A 10,512-nucleotide genomic window follows, 5' to 3' on the forward strand; every position below is an offset into this window, starting at 1 on the left:
TGAATCCTAGCACAAAATGAGGGTATTGACTAATTGTATATTTTAACTAGATGAAAATAAATCCCATGTTTGATTTCTTTTCTGGTCTCTGAGTTACTCCTGTTGTTGAGTTGGTCTTCAATACGACCATCTTGACTATACATATCCTAACCCATATAATATCTATAATTGTTTCTGCATTAATCCATTTGCATATACATTAAGGTAAACTCAGTTTATACTGCTCTCCGACTCTAAGGCAGCTCTGCAGGGTTGTTTCTGGCTTTTTCTTCTTGCTTCCCCATAACTTCGCTCTCCAACTGTAAGCTTGTCATTGAGAAGCTTGTCATTCTTCATATACTTATAGGTTAAACCCACGTATACAGGAAAAGCAGTTTCAGAATTATAAACATGTAAATCCTCCCCATGAGAAAAAACATTTGCCATCTAGAGTGCGGTGTTTATGTGCAGTTCCTTTGCCTCACTTGCAGAATTTCCAGTACACCACCACTGTCCTATGTTATTTATATCAAATATCAGCTCCATGCACAGCTCCGGTGCTCCTGCTCTCTTCAGCACAGTTACACCTTGTGTTTCTAACACCATAAGCTCATTTGTAAGCATTCTGTTCCAACCTGGAGTCCCCAATACTTGTTTGTTTTTTAAGTTATACGTTAAAGCTTACTCTTTCTATGATACAGACACGGGTTTTGACAAATGCAAGCTTCATGCATTTGTCCCAGCAGTCTAAATAATCCCTTATGCTTCTCCTAGTCAAACATTCCATACTTGAGTTTCTGGAAATAACTAATCTGTTTTTTGAAACTTTAGTTTTACTTTTTCCAAAATATCATAGGTATGTAATTACATAATAAATAGACTTCAGATTTGGCTTTTTTTAACACAGAAAAATTAGTAAAAGAATGAACAATGTTGGGTGAATCAATAACTCATTCATCTTTATTACTGAGTACTATTTGATTATATGGATTCCTACTGGTTTTTTTTTCCTGTTCCCTTGTTGAAGGACATCTTGCTTTCTTCCAGTTTTTAGCAATTATGAGTAAAGTGCTATAATCATTTACATATACATTTTTGTGTAAACATACGTTTTAAATTCTCTTGGGCAAATATTTAGGAATGTGATTCTTAGCTCATATGGTAAGTTTATGTTTAACTTTATGAAAACTGCCAAAATTTATCCCAAATAGACTGTTATTTTACATTCCCATCACGAAATCCAAATCCAGGCCAGAAATGTGTTCTCTGGGTTTTGTATTTTTGCCATTCTAATAGTGCACAGTGGCATTTCATTGTAGTTTTATATGAATTTCCCTGATGACAAATGATGTTGAAAATAGTTTTTCCTATGCTTATTTGCCATCCATATACTTCTTTGGTTAAGTATCTTTTCAAATTTATGTCAAAGAACGTGGCTATTTGCTTTATTTTTCAACTTTAAGATTCTTTATGTATACTAGATGGAAGGCGTTTTATCCAGGCATGAAATTTGAAAATAGTTTTATTCGTAGTGTGGTTTATCTTTTTGTTATCCAGGCAATATTTTGTAGAGCAAAAGTTTTAATGTTTATTTGTTTATTAAGTCCAAAATTTTTTTTTTCTTTTGTTCAATGTGCATCTGGTGTGGTAGCTATAAATTCATCCCTAAATACAAGGTTCTATAGGTTTTCTCCTGGATATTATTCTTGAGGTTATATAGTTTTATATCATATTTAGCTTATAATTAATTTCTAGTTAATTTTTGCATAAGGGGCATTATTTTTGTCAAGGTAATTTTTATATGAATACACAATTGTTTCAGCATCATTTGTTAAGAAGACTTATCCTTTCGCCATTGACTTTCCTCTGTTTTTAATCAAATTAGTTGATTATATCTGTATGCAACTATTTATGGGTTCTCTATTCTGTTTCATTAATCTCTAACAATAGGTCAATATCACACTGTCTTGATTAATGTAAATTTATAGTAAGACTTGAAATTGGGTAATGTGAATCCCCTAATTTTGGTCTTCTTTCAGAATTGCTTAAGCTATTCTATTTCTTTGGCTGTTCATATATATTTTAGATTCATGTTCATTTCTCCAAAAAGAGGTTGTAATTTTGATTGAGATTATATTTAAATAATAGATCAAATTGGAGAGAATTGGTATCTTAACAATACTGAGTCTTTTATTTATTTTTTGTTGCTATATTTCTTTATTTCATTAAAGATACATTTCTAACATTTTGCATTGCTTATAAAAGTAATTCAAATAAAAGTCAATGAACATAATGCTGGATACAAGGTCAATATATAAATTCAATTTTATTTCTATATACTACCAACAAACAAAAAAATTAAAACATTTTCTTTTTCTTTCTTTCTTTTTTTTTTAATTTCAGCATATTATGAGGGTACAAAAGTTTAGGTTATGTATACTGCCCTTGCTCCGGTTATGTATACCCCCCTTCGAGTCAGAGCTTCCAGCGTGTCCATCCCCTGGATGATGCACATCACACTCATTATATATGTATATACCCATTCCCTCCCCCCCACACATCTGCCCGACACCCGATTAATGTTATTCCTAAATGTGCCCTTAGGTGATGATCAGTGAAACCAATTTGAGTACATGTGGTGCTTATTTTTCCATTCTCGGGATACTTCACTTAGTAGAATGGGTTCCAGCTCTATCCAGGAAAATACAAGAGGTGCTATATGAATATAATATATTAAATATCCCAAATTATTTAGGTATTTGTTGATTTAGAAATCTGTTGGTCAAATTCCACAAACTGTACTTAGAAATTTTACAGATATATTTCTGTCATTGATTTCTAATTTAAGTCTATATCATCTGAGAATCCCTACTTTGTGCAATTTCTATGTTTCAGTTCTATCAGTTTTTACTTAATATATTTGACTCTCTGTTATTAGATATGTAAGTGTTTAAGATTATAACAACTTGGAGAATTGACTCCTTTAATCACTATTTTTCTTGTTCTGATGTCTGATATTCCTGAAATCAATATAGCTACTCCAGCATCTTTTTATTAGTGTCATCATGACACAACTCCTTGATAACTTTTAACCCATCTGAGTCTTTATTTAAAGTGGCCTTCTTGTATGTAAGCAGCATATGGTTGGGTCTGCTGGCAATGAATTTCCTCAGTTTTGTTTGTGTCAGTGAGTCTTTATTTATCCTTTATATTTTAAAACTTATTTTTATTTTAACGTGGGAAGAACGCTTAACATGAGATATACCATCTCAACAGATTTTTAAGTGCACCATACAGCATCGTTACCTATACGCACAACGTTATCCTGTAGATCTTGGGAACTTACTCATCTTTCATTCCCCTCTATCCCTGGTAGGGAAGCTGGAAGAAAAGCCATTATTCAATCTTCTCAGACTCTTCTCCATTAACATACAAAGGTGTCAGCTCCAGAAGCCAAAGTTAGGCTTTGAAAATGAAGGAGATTGAGGAGTTATCAGGGTCCCAGAGGGAACTTCTTTCATTCTCCCTGTGAGAACCTGAAAGGGTCTGCAGAGAAAGCCTGTAAAAATGTGAGCTTCCAGGAGCTTTTGACTTTCAGCCCTGCTCCACACAGGGCCTCCAGCAATTCATCAAATTACATTTATGTGTTCCTATCAGCTTTAGGCATCTCATAGCTTCTGCTTGGTGGTCCTGTATCTCCCTGGATACAGTAACTTATGTCTTCTTTTTTGCTTTGTCAATATGTCTTGTTTACTTTCTTAATCATTTCAAAGAACCAGCTTTTGGCTTCATTGATTTTCTCTGCTATTTTTATTCTTTCAATTTTGTTGATTTCTGTCCTAATTTTTATTATTTCTATCATTCTGCTTGTTTTAGGTTGAATTATTTACTTTTCTTTCTTTAATTTTCTAATATGAAAGCCCAGTTTATGAATTTTAGATCTTTCTTCTTCTTAATGAATGTACTTAGTACTATAAGTTTTCCTCTAAGCACTGATTTAGTTGCATCCCACAACTTTTTATATGCCATGCTTTCATTTTCATTTATTTCTATTTTTTTTAAATAATATCTCTTAAAAATTCCTCTTTGGCCCATGGGTTATTTAGAAATGAATTGTTTACTTTCTGAATAGTAGAAGAGTTCTTTGATATCTTTCTGTTATTGATTTCTAGCTTAATTCAGATATGGTCTAAGAATGTACATAATATTATTTGTATTTTACTAAGTTTTAAAAATTTGTGTTATGAACCAGAAAATTGTCCATTTGGTTAACATTTTATGCATACTTGAGAAGAATGCTTCCTCTGTTTTTGCTAAATGGAGTGTTCTGTAAATGTCATTTAGGTCAAGGTGTTACTATTGCTGTTCAGGTCATTTATCACCCTTACTAATTTTCTCCCTACTATTCTATGTCATTGAGAGAGAGCATTCAAATCTCCAAATAAAATTGTGGATGTGTCTATTTCTCCATTTCAATCCATCAATGTTTTACTACCTACATTTTGAAGCTCTGTTTTAAAGTGCATATTCATGAAAGATTATTCTATCTTGTTGTTACTCACCTTCATTATGTGATAGCCTTTATTTCTGAAATTTTCCTTGTTCTGAAATTTACCTCACCTGAAGTTGATAGAGCTACTCATTTTTTTTTTGCTTAGTTTTGAATTGTTTACTTGTCTCCATCCATTTACTTCTAACCATCTAAATCTTATAATGTGAGTTTCTTATGCACAGAATATAGATGGGTTTTGCTTTTGTATACAATCTGACAATTTATTTTAACTGGTTTATTTGGAAACTTTACATTTAAAATGATTATCGACAAATTTGGCTTAAAGTTGACCATCTTGCTAGATGTTTTCTATTTATTATATCATTTTTCATTTTCTACACTTTGTGATTTTAAGTGAGCTTTTTGATAATTCCACTTAATTTTTAATTAAATTGGTCAATTATTTGTACCTTTTTTGGAATTTTTTAAAATCATTGTTATAGGGTTTGCAATACACATTTTCTGCAGTATATATAATCTGAGCTCCCTTATATGTAATACATACCACTTACTATGTAGTGAAATGACTTCATAATGGCACATTGCCAATTCCTCACTTTCAACTGTTCCACCACTGTTACCTTATAGTTCAGTTTTACATATCCCCAGGTTGTAATGTTGCTGATGGTGATTGTCTCCATATTATGGAATAACCACTTTCCTGTGACCTCAGTTCTATTCTGAGTTCAAGATAATTGGTTACTTTTGTTTTTCCACCTTTTGTTCCAGTACTCTATTATCTTCAAGCTGAAACTGGAACTTAGATTTTACATGTCAGTTGTGAGGCATTCTGCCATCCTACACATGCATTTGATTACCACAGATCCTTGTATCTCTCAAACCTTTGTCTTGTCTTCTCTTCTGAAATTCAGATTGTCTGTTCTTCATCTACTTTTGGATATCCCAAACACACCACAGATCTATGATGCTTCAAAATAGAATTCATCATGTCCTCCAGATCTCTTCTCCTTATAACCTTCCATATCTCAGTTAACATTCTCTCCAGAGACCCAACCTGAAATATTCCTAGACTACTTGCTGTATCTGCCACTCCACATGTAATCATTTATTAAGCATCCCTAAATAATTGTCTTTTGCTCCCACAATTCATATTAATATTGCTCTAATTAAGGGCCTTTTGATCTTTCACTTAGATATATTTTAAAGTTCTCTATCCTCTAAGCTTAATGATATCAAGCATTTTTTCCTTCTGAAACAGAAATCTTTTCATGCCACCTCACTCACACCTCTGAGGTTTTGCCAGTGCTGCTTTCCTATCCTAAAATGGTCTACCCCTTTGTTAAATGAGAAATTTCCTTTCTATTATATAATAATCTTTTAACTAACTCCAAATCATCCTACAAATAACTTCTAATATATTTTCCCCTAGAAATACCTCACAAAGCTCCATGCTAAGTGCTCTCCTGGAGCTATCAGAGCACCAGACCCATACATCTCTCACAGTGATCCTACAATGCTTCAAAAATGTCTCTATATAGGTCATTTTCTTGACAATATGTTCCTGAAGGTCAAATAGTCTTTTATGTTCACTTTTGTATCTCCAGAATTTAAGCTGATTTTTTTTCTTTTAACATGAGCTTGGAGTAAATAAGTAGAGATAGAGATAATTGTAACTACTGAGTTCCAATATTGTTGTTCCAAAGAATATGACAGGATTTCTCATTAGAGCTCATAAAAGCATGGTTACTGGATTTGGTGGATTTAGTTTAGGGCTTTCTTAGTTTGAATGTTTTTAATGCTTACATATTTTAACATAGAAAGAACGGTATATCTGGGCAAAGAAGTCAGTTATTTTTCTTGCTTCCACATTTCTAATACTCAATGGGATGCTGCAGCTCTAACTAATAAGACAAGTGAAAGTCAGAGTTGGCTTCCCCACATGGCTTGTTCTGACCTGGGAAGCTCAGCTTCAGCTCTTCGGACTAATTATGCTGAATTGGGTGGTGGCTGGTATATCCTGACAACCATCTCCTGGGAACTATGAGGTCAGAGTTTACTCGTTGGCAGTTACACAAGACAGATATTTTCCAGGATATCCAGGGCAGAAAGGTGTTATATTATTTACTTTTCAAAGATTTCACATTTATTTCATTTTCCTTTCAGCTTCACACTTGGTCATTAAAGAAATTTACTTATTAAGCCTTTTGTATCAGAAATGAGTTTGGACTGTTAAATAATTTCCTGACATGGCATGATGATTTTCAAATTATGTCCATAGTGTCGATTTGAGGAGTATAGAAAATATCACCTTGAAGTCAAGTCCTGCATAGGCACAGCCACAAAAGCTTATCTGTCAGGGCGTTTAGTTGTCACCTATCATTTTTCTATCCTGTGCAGCTTTCTGGAGCATAAACTGCCAATCTTCTGACTTGTCTAGAGGGTATATCCGATCACAAGTAGGCATGATTGTAGTCATCATTTTTCCCTGTTAATAGGATAGACATCAGTGCCAATCTCTAAATGTAAGAAAATACTATGCTGCCCACTCTCTTCTCCATTATTTATCTCTTAATTAATGTTTATAACTTGATCTAAGAAAAATATCAAATGGCACCACCACTCTCAAGTGAGTAAAAAGTGAGTACATTTTACATGTATATAAATAATAAATTACTGATGTTGGTAAGCAATGGGAAAGATAAAATTAAAGAGACACCTTTAAGATTAATTAGAAGATATTATAATCTGCTTTTAAACCTGTTCTACACATTGTAGTACTCCACAGTTTGGAAAAAATAAAATAATCATCCCTGTGTTAAGGATTCATTTGCTAGATGAAACTCTATCACCTAAAATTTGAAGGCAGAAGGAATATGAAACTCGTTTCTGATTCAAGCAACTGAGTCCACTATTTTAAAATCTCTGGTGCAGCTCATTTCATACTTGGACTGAGATCTTGTGATAGATTCGTTAGCTTGTAGGTTACCATGACAATAAGTCATTATTTCCAAAAGTAATTTGACACATCTCAAGATTTGGGTCCTTCTGTATTCCTATACGGTGCTACAAAGAAAAAGTGTTATTTAACTTCAGAAATATTTCCAGTAGAGGTAGCAAGAGAAAATACAATATTTTCCTTCAAAGCTGCCAGCCCTAGAGGAAATTTAATTGAGATTTTTAGGAAAAAATTTCACAAAAAAATTGTCTACTCCTTAAATAGTCTTTATCAAGTTGGCATAAGTAGTAAAATAGCACTTTAATGAAAAAGAAGTAGAAATTTAACTTGTGAGCTCAAAATAAATGGAGGCAATCAACATAACAGGCATTAGGAAGCTTTCTGGCTAGTTAATACCCATTTAGAATTGATTAGTAGGTAGAAAAGAGGAAAGGAATTATTACCTTTGTAAAGAACAAAAATGTTAATCTGGAACAATACAACTCTCCTGTCTACAGTGGTATCTCATGAATAAATAGCAATAATCTATTGTATTTAGTCATCCCCTTTACATAAAACTCAAATATATTTCCTATGTTTGGTGCATGTTTTCTTCTAAATATGACTACTTATCAGGAGAGGAAGCAATGGAGATGGTTAGGGGAATGTTGTACCATAAGAATGTGAATAGCTTCACCACTAATTTTAGAAGTAAACTATAATTTACTGAAGTTAATTATTTTCATATTCTTTAAAAATTTTAGAGTAACTGAATGGAACATTTAGAAAAGTTGACCAATCTTCTAGTATGAATCTTTCCATAATATTTGAAAAGTGTTATTATACTAAATACACTTCATTAAGATGATGCAACTTTTAACAGGGCCATGTTTTTCCATCTGTGCAGCTGCAAGAGCTCTTTTGACTGCTGAATAACAGATGCTACACGCAATCTTAGAAGATGAAATCAATTCCTTATTACTATTGCTATGAAGACATATTTCTATGTCCAAGAACTCTGCAATTAAGATTATCCATATGTGAGAACAACTGAACAAATACTTTTATGCCCTAAACAATTTTTTTGTTAAGGTGTCAGCAAATTTATATTATAACAATTAGCTTGAATTTCCAATAATAATACATGTAATCATGAGCTTGGTATAGTGCACCAACATGAAATCAAAGTTTTACATATATGCCATGAATTGATCAGCAATGTGAAACAGCAATGATTTGATACACGTAGGTGAATACTCCCAATAACTGAGATATTATTTCAAAAAGTATTTTACTCCTTGACATAAACTTTTTAAAAATTGAATAACAGCTTCCCAAAGCCTCACAAAGAGACTTAATGAACAGAATTTTAAAATTCATACTGGCTCAGGCATATCATTATAAGCATTAATCCTCGTACTGCAGAGAAGCCCTTTGAAGCCTCAGAGATGAGGAGACTGTCCTTCCAGAAAGAGGACCCAGAATGTTGTGTTTCTGGAACTGTGCCTTTTCCCTCCTCTCTCTCTGCTTGTATTTGTCACTGTTTTATGCAAACACCAGTGTGTGAATGCTTCCAGTGTGCATGCTGGCTTCGGGCACAATTGTCTCAGAGAAACCCTGTGGGCAATTTGTCTTCTCCTGGGGAGAAAAGTGCGTGCACTTTATGAAAGGATTTTTCTGCCCAGAGAAACTTCCTTTGTAATTGTGAGCAGGCCAGGACAGTACTGTATAAAGCTGAGACGACAAGAAATACGATATCCAGATATAAAAAGAGGGGTACAATTCTATAAGGCAGAGGGACCACTAGTTTCTTATTTACTCCAAGTAGGTGATAACAATGATAAAATAAGTTAACATTTATTGAGGATCACCAATCATTCATTCAACATTTTTTTGTTTATTTAGCACCAAATACTTGCTAAACACTGTTTCAAACACTGTAAATTCAGGGTCAAAAAAACAAAACAAAACAGATGAACTCTTTATCCTCATGGAGTTTGCATTCTCTTGTGAGGTGACAATAAATGTAACTTGGAGAACTGGGAGGAAAAACAAAGTTGTTGTTGGAGTCGATGATGTCTGGATTTAAATTTTGATTCCATCTGTGTTTACATCTTGAACAAAAGAGTTAAACTTGGAGCTTCAGACTCTTCAATGAAAAATAAGATTTTTATGATCTCTAGTAAGAGTCTTTATCGATTTATCTCAAATAATGTGAGTTTATTATAAAGACATATGTAGAAATATGAGAGAGATAAATCTTATACAGATTGTATACTTCCTAGAGAATAAACTATATTTTCAGAACTGGAACACATCACTGTGCATCAAATTAATTAATTTTCTCTTTTGCTGAGACATATATTGATCCTCCATTGTGGCAGGTGCAAACAGTTTATTTAACCAGTTTCAATTCCTTCTCATTTGCCAGATTCTATTATATTAGTACATAATTGAAAACAAAAGCAAATGATACTTTCTTTGCAACTACAAATGACTGAACGACATGGTTCTACAGGTACTGAAAAAGCCTCTGTTTTCCTGATCCTTCCTTTTTATTTATTTCTTCTTGGTTGATCCCACAATGGGAGCATTACAAAAACCCAGACTCTAACTTACACCCTGATATTCTCCAGCAACTGAACCAATGTCAGGAACAACCTACCTCCAGGCTTTTTGTTACATGAAAAAGATAAACCTCTGTTTTTCTAATCCATTGTAAATTAGAGTTTCTATTAATATTGCTGCTGTTCCTGCTGCTCCTTAAGCTACCAGCCAACTCTGTTCCGACACCCTACACTCTGAATGCCTTTTCTCAATCTTCAAGAGTGGCAAGTCAGTAAACAAAGGGTTAAGATTTTTGTGATATTTTTGTGTAATCATTTTGACACAATTATCAATTTTAGAATATTGGATAGAGTCCTCAGGGATCATTCATGGGCTGCAAGAAGCTAGGAAACAGTCTTTTTTGGTTGGATTACTTATCTCATATTATTACTGAGAAAAAGGAAGGATGCGATATGTGAAATATTTTCTAATTCTACCTCCTAATCTGTCAAATAGGAATACGATTTGCTTATCATGA

This window comes from Lemur catta, chromosome 16 (genome assembly GCF_020740605.2).
Source record: "Lemur catta isolate mLemCat1 chromosome 16, mLemCat1.pri, whole genome shotgun sequence".
NCBI classification, from domain to species: domain Eukaryota; kingdom Metazoa; phylum Chordata; class Mammalia; order Primates; family Lemuridae; genus Lemur; species Lemur catta.